The sequence below is a fragment of the Leucopleurus acutus genome (assembly GCF_964270905.1).
Source record: "Leucopleurus acutus genome assembly, chromosome: 3".
Lineage (NCBI taxonomy): Eukaryota > Metazoa > Chordata > Mammalia > Artiodactyla > Delphinidae > Leucopleurus > Leucopleurus acutus.
Window position 1 is genome coordinate 56,275,491 of NC_139145.1, and position 12,989 is coordinate 56,288,479.

The 12,989-nt window shown below is 39.9% G+C and overlaps 1 protein-coding gene and 1 pseudogene across 4 annotated transcripts in view; both read left to right on the forward strand.

The window, feature by feature from the left end:
• The window catches only part of NR3C1 (nuclear receptor subfamily 3 group C member 1), a 609,329-nt gene that overhangs the window by 427,278 nt on the left and 169,062 nt on the right, over window positions 1–12,989 (forward strand). The gene's annotated exons all lie outside the window — the stretch shown is intronic.
• On the forward strand, window positions 10,516–11,832 carry LOC309959642 (chromobox protein homolog 3-like; annotated as a pseudogene). The gene has a single exon. The product of its transcript is annotated as a chromobox protein homolog 3-like (transcript).

Below are 12,989 nucleotides of genomic sequence, written 5' to 3' on the forward strand. Positions count from 1 at the left end.
AAAGCTAGCCCTTTCTTTTTACAGACATCCTGTAATTAGCCCAAGTTTTCATCTCTTCACAGCAAGATCCCGCTGCACAAAAGTTCTCTTTTCTCAACATATTTTTGCCAGATGTTTCCACCAAAAAAAAAGTGTAAGGCAAAGTATTTTGTGTGCATTGGTGCATATGACTTCATCCTTAATAACTGCCTCAAAATGCTCCACCTCCTTAATTAAGTGAATTAGTTCTCCTTCAGTTCCTGTGTAGAGAACATCTATTGTCTCCATCTTCACAAACTCTCAGCATTTCAGCCATGTGTGACTGTCCCGTGCGCCCTCAGGAGGGGTCAAACAGCTTCACTCACACTCATCCTATATTTTTAAAACCCAGAGTAAACACTTTAGCTTTCTGACCTATGAGGACTCAATCACTGCAAATTAACATGTGAAATTGCTGTTCTCTCTCCAGTTAACCTTACAGTTTTGTCTGATTAAAGGATGATTCTACACTCTGTGTTGAAATATTATAAGTTTGCATCTGTATTAGCAGTCAGGCTCTATTTTGTTTCAGATAGCAAGGTTTTCAGCTTTGCTAGAGAATACTTCTATGTATTCTAAAATATTTTCCAGAAGATCAGCATCCCTGAGGCCAGGGAGATCAGGGGAGGCAGGAGGGAGGGACTCTCTGGGAAGAGCAGGAGAGGAGCAGAGGGCGATCGCCTGGCCCACTCGGGCAGGGGAGGCTGCTGAGCTCCCAAGCTGCTTCCTTCCCTATCTAAAGCCCCACCTAGGCCGCGTGGGTCCTGGGGGCATAGGAAGGGGGCCGGGGAGATCAGGAGTGACAGGCTGGAGGGGCCATCCAGGAGGAGCGGGAGAGGAACGGAGGGCAACTGCCCCACCCACTTGGGCCAGGGGAGCCTGCTGAGCTCCCAGGCCGATCCCCTGCCCTCCAGGCCACATGGGTCCTTGGGGGCATAGGAGGGAGGCTAGGGAGATCAGGGGAGGCAGGTGGGAGGGGCCCTCTCAGACCCCAGACTGGAGGAGCAGAAGAGGAGAGGAGGGCGTTTGCCCTGTTCTCTTGAGCCCAGGAAGCCTGCTAGTGCCCAGGTGAGGTCCCCTGCCCTCTGAGACCAGGCTGGGTGGCAGGCCTGGGCCCCTTCTGTTCCTTGAGCCTAAGCCCCATCCCCCACAGCCCCCAGCACCATTGCCAAGTTAGAGAACTTTCCAAGTTAGAGAAGCATTGGACCCGCCCACCACCCAAACCTCACCCTTGCTTAGGCCTCGCCCTCCACAGCCAAGGCCTTTCCCCCCCACACACTTTTTTTTTCTTTTCCCTCATCCTCTTGTTTACTATTGTGGTACTGAGGTACCTTCCAGTTGTTGATTCATTTATATTTTTATTTTTACATTATTTCTAACATATCTGTTAGTTTCTTGGTCTAATTTTATTTTTTACTTTGTTATTGTTCTCTTTTTTTTTTTTTTGCCACCCCACATGGCTTGTGAGACCTTGATTTGAAAGCCCAGGGTTGGGGGGAAGCTCCTGTGGTGGGAGCTCCGAGTCCGAACCACTTGACTAACAGAGAACCTCAGACCCCAGGGAATATTCATCATAGTGAGGTCTCACAGACTGCCTCATCTCAGCACCAAGACCCAACTATTCCCAACAGCCTACAAACCCCAGTGTTGGAAGCCTCAGGCCAAACAACCAGTAAAACAGGAACACAATCCCACTCATAAAAAAACAACAAAAAAATGAGATGGCCAAAAAATATGTCACAGATGAAGGAGCCAGGTAAAAACCTACAAGACCAAATAAATGAAGAGGAAATAGGCAACCCACCTGAAAAAGAATTCAGAGAAATGATAGTAAAGATGATTCAAAATCTTGAAAGTAGAATGGAAGCACGGATTGAGAAAATACAAGAAATGTTTAACAAACATCTAGAAGAACTAAAGAACAAACAAACAGAGATGAACAACACAATAACTGAAATGAAAAATACACTAGAAGAAATCAATAACAGAATAACTGAGACAGAAGAACAAATAAGTGAGCTGGAAGACAAAATGGGGGAAATAACTGGCAAAGAAGAGAAGAAAGAAAAAGAATGAAAATAATTGAAGACAATCTCAGAGACCTCTGGGACAACACTAAATGCACCAACATTCGAATTATAGGGGTCCTAGAAGAGGAAGCAAAAAAGAAAGGGTCTGAGAAAATATTTGAAGAGATGATAGTGGAAAACTTCCCTAACATGGGAAAGGAAATAGTCACCCAAGTCCAGGAAGCACAGAGACGCCCATCCAGGATAAACCCTAGGAAAAAGACACCAAGACACATATTAATCAAAGTAACAAAAATTAAATTGAAAGAAAAATATTAAAATCAGCAAGGGAAAAACAAAAAATAACATAGAAAGGAATCCCCATAAGGTTACTAGCTGATATTTCAGTGGAAACTCTGCAGGCCGGAAGGGAGTGGCAGGATATACTTAAAGCGATGAAAGAGAAAAACCTACAACCAAGATTACTCTATCCAGCAAGGATCTCATTCAGATTCGATGGAGAAGTGAAAAGCTTTTCAGACAAGCAAAAGCTAACAGAATTCAGCACCACCAAACCAGCTTTACAACAAATGCTAAAGAAACTTCTCTAAGCAGGAAGCACAAGAGAAGAAAAAGACCCACAAAAATAAACCCAAAACAATTAAGAAAATGGTAATAGGAACATACATGTTGATAATAATCTTGAATGTAAATGGATTAAATGCTCAACCGAAAAACACAGACTGGCTGAATGGTTACAAAAACAAGACCCGTATATATGCTGTCTACAAGAGATCACTTCAGACCTAGGGACAACATACAGACTGAAAGTGAGGGGAAGGAAAAAGATATTCCATGCAAATGGAAATCAAAAGAAAGCTGGAGTAGCAATACTCGTATATGATAAAATAGACTTTAAAATAAAGACTGTTACAAAAGATAAGGAGGGACACTACGTTATGATCAAAGGATCAATCTAAGAAAAAGATATAACAATTATAAATGTTTATGCACCCAACATAGGAGCACCTCAATACATATGGAAAATGCTAACAACCATGAAAGGAGAAATGGACAGTAACACAATAATAGTAGGGGATTTTAACACCCCACTTACACCAATGGACAGATCATCCAAACAGAAAATAAATAAGGAAACACAACCTTTAAATGACACAATAGGCCAGATAGATCTAATTGATATTTAGAACATTCCACCCCAAAGTGGTAGAATACACTTTCTTCTCAAGTGCACACAGAAGATTCTCCAGGATAGATCACATCTTGGGTCACATCAAGCCTTGGAAAATTTAAGAAAATTGAAATCGTATAAGGCATCTTTTCTGACCACAACACTATGAGATTGGAAATCAATTACAGGGAAAAAACTGTAAAAGACACAAATACACGGAGGCTAAACAGTGCACTACTAAATAACCAAGAGTTCACTGAAGAAATCAAAGAAGAAATCAAAAATACCTAGAAACAAATGACAATGAAAACACGAAGACCCAAAACCTATGGGACACAGCAAAAGCAGTTCTAAGAGGAAAGTTTATAGCAATTCATTCTCACCTCAAGAAACAAGAAAAATCTCAAATAAACAATCTAACCCTACACTTAAAACAACTAGAGAAAGAAGAACAATGAAAACCCAAAGTAAGTAGAAGGAAAGAAATCATAAAGATCAGAGCAGAAATAAATGAAATAGAAATAAAGAAAACAATAGCAAAGATCAATAAAACTAAAAGCTGGTTCTTTGAGAAGATAAACAAAATGGATAAACCCTTAGCCAGTCTAATCAAGATAAAAAGGGAGAGAATGCAAATCAATAAAATTAGAAATGAAAAAGGAGAAATCACAACTGACACTGCAGAAATACAAAGGATTATAAGAGACTACTACAAACAAGTATATGCCAGTAAAATGGACAACCATGAAGAAATGGACAAATTCTTGGAAAGATACAATTTTCCAAGACTGAACCAGGAAGAATTAGAAAATATAAACAGACCTATCACAAGTAATGTAATTGAAACCGTAATTAAAAATCTTCCAACAAACAAGAGTCCAGGACCGGATTGCTTCACAGACTAATTCTATCAAACGTTTAGAGAAGAGCTAACACCGATACTTCTCAAACTCTTCCAAAAACTTGTGGAGGGAGAAACACTCCCAAATTCATTCTACGAAGCCACCATCACCCTGATACCAAAACCAGACAAAGATGTCACAAAAAAAGAAAACTACAGGCCAATATCACTGATGAACATAGATGCAAAAATCCTCAACAAAATACTAGCAAACAGAATCCAGCAGCACATTAAAAGGATCATACACCATGATCAAGTGGGGTTTATCCCAGGAATGGAAGGATTCTTCAATATACACAAATCAATGTGATACACCATATTAACAAAGTGAAGGATAAAAACCATATGATAATCTCAATAGATGCAGAAAAAGCTTTTGACAAAATTCAACACCTCTTTATGATAAAAACTCTCCAGAAAATGGGCATAGAGGGAAGCTACCTCACCATAATAAAGGGCATATATGACAAACCCACAGCAAGCATCATACTCAATGGTGAAAAACTGAAAGCATTTCCTCTAAGATCAGGAACAAGACAAGGATGTCCACTCTCACCACTCTTATTCAACATAGTTTTGGAAGTCCTAGCCACAGCAATCAGAGAAGAAAAAGAAATAAAAAGAATACAAATTGGAAAAGAAGAAGTAAGATTGTCACTATTTGCCGATGACATGATACTATACATGGAAAATCCTTAATATGCCACCAGAAAACTACTAGAACTAATCAATGAATTTGGTAAGGTTGCAGAATACAAAATTAATGCACAGAAATCTCTGGCATTCCTATAGAGCAACAATGAAAAATCAGAAAGAGAAATCAGGGAAACAGTCCCATTTACCATTGCAACAAAAAGAATAAAATACCTAGGAATAAACCTGCCTAAGGAGGCAAAAGATTTGTACTCAGAAAACTATAAAACACTGATGAAAGAAATCAAAAATGACATAAACAGATGGAGAAATATACCATGTTCTTGGATTGGAAGAATCAATATTATGAAAATGACTATACCACCCAAAGCAATCTACAGATTCAGTGCAATCCCTATCAAACTACCAATGGCATTCTTCACAGAATTAGAACAAAATAATCTTTCAATTCGTATGGAAACATAAAAGACCTCGAATAGCCGAAGCAATCTTGAGAAAGAAAAATGGAGTTGGAGGAATCAGTCTCCCTGACTTCAAACTATACCACAAAGCTCCAGTAATCAAGACAGTATGGTACTGGCACAAAAACAGAAATATAGATCAATGGTACAGGATAGAATGCCCAGAGATAAATCCACACATATATGGGCACCTAATTTACAACAAAGGAAGCAAGATCATACAATGGAGAAAAGACAGCCTCTTCAGTAAGTGGTGCTGGGAAAACTGGACAGCTACATGTAAAAGAATGAAATTAGAACACTACCTAACACCATACACAAAAATAAACTCCAAATGGATTAAAGACTTAAATGTAAGACCAGACACTATAAAACTTTTAGAGGAAAACATAGGAAAAACACTCTTTGACATAAACTACAGCAAGATCTTTTTGGACCCACCTCCTAGAATAACAGAAATAAAAACAAAAATATGCCAACACATTTATATGGAATCTAAAAAAATAAAGTTGTTCTGAAGAACCTAGGGGCAGGACAGCAATAAAGACGCAGATGTAGAGAATTGGCTTGAGGACACAGGGAAGGGGAAGGGTAACCTGGGACGAAGTGAGAGAGTGGCATGGACATATATACACTACCAAATGTAAAATAGATAGCTAGTGGGAAGCAGCCACATAGCACAGGGAGATCAGCTTGGTGCTTTGTGACCACCTAGAGGGGTGGGATAGGGAGGGTGGGAGGGAGACGTAAGAGGGAGGAGATATGGGAACATATGTAGAGCTGATTCACTTTGTTATACAGCAGAAACCAATACCATTGTAAGGCAATTATACTCCAATAAAGATGTTAAAAAAAGTTATTATAACAAAATTAGAAAAGAAGATGTGGCACATATATACAATGGAATATTACTCAGCCATATAAAGAAATGCAATTGAGTTATTTGTAGTGAGGTGGATGGACCTAGAGTTTGTCGTACAGAGTGAAGTAAGTCAAAAAGAAACAAATACCGTATGCTAACCCATATATATGGGATCTAAAAATAAAGTTGACTGATGAACCTAGTTGCAGCGCAGGAATAAAGAGGTAGACATAGAGAATGGACTTGATGACATGGTGTGGGAGAGCAAAGCTGGGGCGAAGTGAGAGTAGCATGGACATATATACACTACCAAATGTAAAATAGTTGGCTGGTGGGAAGCAGCAGCATAGCACAGGGAGATCTGCTCGGTGCTTTGTGATGACCTAGAGGGGTGGGATAGGGAGGGTGGGCGGGAGGCTCATGAGGGAGGGGATATGGGGTCTAGTGTATGCATATGGCTGATTCACTCTTTTTGCAACAGAAACTAACAGGGTATTGTGAAGCAATTATACTCCAATAAAGATCTATTTAAAAAATAAAAATTAAAAATAAAATTAAAAAAAATAATAAAATATTTTCCACCGTTATGATCTTACCTATCTCTGCCATTGACACTGAATTTTGTAAGGTCAATAGTGGAGGTGACCTTAGGAAATCTGATTCAGCCCCCTTTTTTTGGTAGCTGGCAAAACAGAGGGAGTTGCCCCAGTCATACATCTAATTGGTAAAGACATCTTGACCCTCATTCTCTATTCCACATCTGCTAATAACAGATGGCACTGAATTTTCATGTGGAAAACCAAAAGAAAACAACAACAACAAAATCCCATCACCTTTTATCAATGACATAGGCTTAGTATCACTGATGATGATGCTACAGATACTTCCTACCAGTGGCATGTCAATATTTCTCTCCAACTATTTATTTCATGGGTTGGGCTGATGTAGCCACGCTCTCGTTTAATAAACTTGGAATACAGCACGATTGTAAGCTCCCAGAAGGATGGGTGGCATAGGGTTAAAGAGGAGGAAAAAAGTCTTTCTAGTTAGATATGAGTCCAAATCTCAACTTTACCCTTTATAGAAATGACCTGGGCAAGTTATTCAATTTCTCTAAGCCTCAGTTTTCTCATTTAAAAACTGAATTTTTAAAAATTGGGATATAGTTGATTTATAATGGTGTGTTAGTTTCTGCTGTACAACAAAGTGAATCAGCTATAGATATCCCCTCCCTCTTGGACCTCCCTCCCATCCCACCCATAGGAACTTCTTCAGAGGGCTGTTGTGAGGCATGAATAAATGCATTGATGAGCATAAGCATGGATAGTGTAATACCTGGCACGCAGCAAGCATCTGACATACAGCTTTTGCTATATTTGGTTAAAATCCCAAAGCTTGGGTGGATAGACCTAGAGTCTGTCATACAGAGTGAAGTAAGTCAGAAAGAGAAAGACAAATACCGTATGCTAACACATATATATGGAATTTAAGAAAAAAAAAATGTCACGAAGAACCTAGGGGTAAGACAGGAATAAAGACACAGACCTACTAGAGAATGGACTTGAGGACACAGGGAGGGGGAAGGGTAAGCTGTAACAAATTGAGAGAGGCATGGACATATATACACTACCGAATGTATAATGGATAGCTAGTGGGAAGCAGCCGCATAGCACAGGGAGATCAGCTCTGTGCTTTGTGACCACCTAGAGGGGTGGGATAGGGAGGGTGGGAGGGAGGGAGACGCAAGAGGGAAGAGATATGGGGACATATGTATATGTATAACTGATTCACTTTGTTATAAAGGAGAAACTAGAACACCATTGTAAAGCAATTATACTCCAATAAAGATGTAAAAAAATCCCAAAGCTTGGCAACTGCCTGGAATAGAGAGGCAGGGAGAAAAGGAGCCGAAGGCAGCATCACAGATGAGGGTGAGGTTTCAAGCCCAGGTTACTAGACATTCCTAGTCCTCTCCAGTATCCACCTTCTCTCTCCCTCCCAAACATGAGAGACCCTGCATTTCCCAGCCTCCTATCAGTTAGGTGGGGGCCATGACTGGGACTAAGGTGAGACTAGTAAGTTGCCTAAAGTAAAAAATATAAGGAACCACTGGCTTTTGGGGTCACACCAGTGCCAGTCCTGTGTTTGCATGACCCAGAGAGCCCGTGCCTCCTTAGATGTCACACTAAGGGCTTCACTCCTCTCAGCCTCGTCCCACCCCTGAGTAAAGCCATGTGATGAGGGCTGGCCAGTGAGCTGCACCTGGAAGTGACCCTCAAGAGTCAGTACTGGACAATCCTCCATGCCCTCTGCCTCTGCCTCTGCAACTGAGGAGGCTGCCGGTTCTAGATGGTGGAGCTCCGTGGCTCCATGTCATAGAGTCCCTTGCCAGCCTACACGGACATGTAGCATGATGGAGAGAGGAAATTGTGTCGAGCCACTGAGGTGTGAAGAAGCTTTTTTTTTTTGCTGCTGTAGCTGCTGCGACAAACCTAGCCTGTTTTTATTCTCATTATTAGCATTATCCCAATCAAAATAAATCACTTCATTTTTGTCACTCTTCTGAGAATCGAGCCCAGGCAGAGTGAAGTTGAAATGTTAGCCTTGGCCCTTTCTGGTTGCATTTTCTCTGAACTTCAGTTACCTTGGTCGATAAAATTGCACTAATAAGCCATGACTTGCAGGGTTCCTGGGTGAGGTTGAAGTGCGGGGCTGCATTCTAGCTGGCTGTAGGTGGGAATGTCCTTCTTGAGAAGCTTCTCGTGGCAAGGGAATGTCTCTATGTCCCCAAGACCTAGCACAGTGTCTTGGCATGTTACAAACGTTTAATAGATATTTGTTGATTAAGTTAAAAAAGACTGCTTTACGAGTTATAACAAATTTTCTACAGAGTAAAAGCTATGAGCCATCAGTCAACCAAGAAAATGGCCCAGATTTTCTCCTGGGTCTCCCTGTGAATCTCTTATTCTTTCAGTGCCTGCATCAGCTGAGTTGTCAAGGTTACCTGCATCATCTTTGAAATATTATTAGATGTTGACCCATATTGTGTCAAAATTATACATAGACCTGAATGTGTGTTTGCCTCCCCTACTGTTCTGACTACTCTCACTCGTTTTTCTCATCTGTTTCCCTCATTCTACTGTATTTAAATTGATGAAAGAGTTTAAAGCCTGGCTCTTTACCAGAATGAGATATTCTGTATTATACTGACTCAGTGAGATTTCAAGGGACTTAGATTCAAACCTTGAATAAGTTGCAAAGTTCTTTTCTTAGCATTTAGGTGACATCCCATCTGTTCCTTCTAAATTAAGTAGATACGACCTGGAGTTCCCCTCATAGTTCTGATCAGTTCTCTTACATTCTTAAGCTTTTGTCATTACCACCATCATCCCCACCCCCGTCATCTCAAGCTTTCGTCATTACCACCATCATCCCCACCCCCGTCATCTCAAGCTTTCGTCATTACCACCATCATCCCCACCCCCGTCATCTCAAGCTTTCGTCATTACCACCATCATTGTTTCAGCAGTGTATTTATCTGGTCCTCTGTTACTCTGTTTACTCTAAGTGCTCCACATGCCTTGTATCACATGCATGTAGTGAAACACATGCCAGTATTAGTCCTGTTCTACAGATGAGAAAGTTGAGGTTCAAGAGAATAAGAAACTTAGATATCAGATATAGGTAACTAAATACCAGAGCAAAGATTAAACTCAGGTTCGGTTTGACTCCAAATCCTGTGACCTTACCTTGCTGTTGTACTGACTAAGCAAGAGAAACATGAAAGGGATCTCAAAGGTGACCCAATTCCTTCCTGTTTCATTAAGTTTTAAAACATATATTTGAAAAATGGCAGCGATACCTAATATTCTGAGTATTTCAGTAGGGATGGGAAATGGGGAAGAATAATTGGCAGTCCAGTCTGAAGAATTGGGCTTAAGTGAAACATTACCTAGAAAAACATACCTCATTTCTTTATAACCTACATTTTTAAGAGAACAGGAAGGGGAGACAATTTGGCAAAATTGTTGATTGAGAGACTTTTTTTTTTTTTTTTTTTTTTTTTTTTTTGCCGTACGCGGGCCTCTCACTGTTGTGGCCTCTCCCGTTGCGGAGCACAGGCTCCGGACGCGCAGGCTCAGCGGCTATGGCTCACGGGCCTAGCTGCTCCACGGAATGTGAGATCTTCCCAGACCAGGGCACGAACCCGTGTCCCCTGCATCGGCAGGCAGACTCTCAACCACTGCGCCACCAGGGAAGCCCCTTGAGAGACAATACTTTTTAAAAGTCACATTTAAAGGTGTGCATGGCTAGGGACTTCCCTGGTAGCGCAGTGGTTAAGAATCCGCCTGCCAATGCAGGGGACATGAGTTCGAGCCCTGGTCCGGGAAGATCTCACATGCCGCGGAGCAACTAAGCCCGTGAGCCACAACTACTGAAGTCCATGTGCCACAACTACTGAAGCCCACACACCTAGAGCCCGTTCTCCGCAACAAGAGAAGCCACCGCAGTGAGAAGCGCGCACACCGCAACGAAGAGTAGTCCCCACTCGCCGCAACTAAAGAAAGCCTGTGCACAGCAACGAAGACCCAACGCAACCAAAAATATACATAAATAAATGTATAAAAAAAAAAAGTGTGCATGGCAAGATTAAAAAAGTTAAGGAAAAATAGCTCCCCAGCTCCCTCCCCCTCAGATGTGGCTGGAGCTTGAGGTGTGCAGGGCCGGAGACGCGGCAGACCTGGGACCCAGAGCGGCTCGGAGGCGGTGAATAATAGCTCTTCAAGTCTGCATTAAAAAATGGCCTCCAATAAAACTACGTTGCAAAAAATGGAAAAGAAACAGAATGGAAAGAGTAAAAAAGTCGAAGAGGCAGAACCTGAAGAATTTGTGGTAGAAAAAGTACTGGACCATCGTGTAGTGAATGGGAAGGTGGAGTATTTCCTGAAGTGGAAGGGATTTACAGATGCAGACAATACCTGGGAACCCGAAGAAAATTTAGATTGTCCAGAGCTAATTGAAGCATTTCTTAATTCTCAAAAAGCTGGTCAAGAAAAAGATGGAACAAAAAGAAAATCTTTATCTGACAGTGAATCTGATGATAGCAAATCAGAGAAGGAAAGAGATGCTGCTGACAAGACAAGAGGTTTAGCCAGAGGTCTCGACCCAGAGCGATAACTGGTGCCACAGACAGCAGTGGAGAATTCATGTTTCTCACGAAATGGAAAGATTCAGATGAGGCGGACTTGGTGCTGGCAAAAGAGGCAAATATGAAGTGTCCTCAAATTGTAATTGCTTTTTATGAAGAGAGACTAACTTAGCATTCTTGTCCAGAAGATGAAGCTCAATAATTGTTTGCATTGCTTTTTATATATATATATATATTTTTTTGATTTATTAGTGTGAAGAAATAACTACATTCTAATGAAAATCAAGTTTGATACGTTCGTTTTGAAGTAGTATTGGGGAAGTTGTGGGGTTTTTGGGGGGTTTTGTTTTTGTTTTTTTTGCATCTGTAGCACTGGTTACTTCGAACAAATAAAAGCTTTCTGTAGTTGCTTCCTTTAGCAGAAAAGAACATTTGATACCACGGTATATTATTTACTCTGCATTAGAGAACAGCTTTTCTAAATGTTGGGGAAAATCTCCATAGTCATTACTTAATCAGAATTTAGAATTTGCATTTAACTCATATATGCCTAAGGACCATTCTGGGTTTTCTGTATGTGTATACATAAAATACATATGTAAATGGTTTGGGGTTTTTTTTTTGGTTATTGTTTAAATACATTTACCAAAACAAAACCAGCCTTTCACAACCATGGATAAGCCCATGTTTCTGGGATTCTGTCATTTTGAGCAATATAAGAAATCACTTCAACTTAAATTGAAAATTTAAGTCTTAACCTTTCAAATTAAATAATTTTGTAATTAATTAGACAAATTAATGTAAACAATTTAAATTGGATATTTTTTTAAAGCAGCCCTATCAGAATCTGCATCCATATCTACCATCATATAAAGGCAGTTTTATATGTAAAACCCCTGAAAGGAAAATTTTATCTCTGTCAACCCAAATGAAAAAACTAGAAAACTTCTGGTATGTTTTAATTAGCCAAGCAAGACTTAGTTAAATGGATATTTAAAGCTTCCTTTTGGCAAACCATTCTTTTATAAGAAGTTGAAATCCCCGTGCTGTGTTTACTGAAAGACTGTGATACATGGAATGTCTCAGCCTTGTTCATGGAAACCTCATCAGATGGTTAGAGATGTTGGCAATTTAGGATCTGCAGGAATAAATGAGGGAACAAACTTTTCTAATCTAAACTTGATCTTCATGTTTTTTCAAACTTTACCCCAACCCATTCCTTACATGTAGGCTCAATTGTCTCAGTATTTTGGGTTACTGGTGCAGCAGAAGCCAGGAAGAACAATAACTTTGTAGTAATCAGAATATTACTCAACTACATATTGTTTACTGTATTTTAAATACTGGTGAACAGTGGTCAGTAAATAGTTTTATATTCCTTTAAAAAAAAGTTGATAAAATGTATACTAAGATTATTCTTCAGGCTAATTTAAAGCATTACACTCTGTTAAAAATAATAAATTTTCTTTCGAAAAAATGACCTTTCAAACTGAATTTCTTTAACTCTTGAGGTTGAGTGTCCTATGTCTGTTGGCCATTTTTATTTCCTTCTGTGTGAATTATCCATAAAATTTGCCATTTTCTATTGAAACGTGTGTATATATAAATAATTTGCAAGAACATTTTATATATTATGGAAATTAGACCTTTTGACTGTCATTACACTGTACTTCCCAAGTTTGTCATTTATACTTTCTTTGTTTATGGCATTTTCTGTAAAAATTTATTTTTTCACTGTTATGT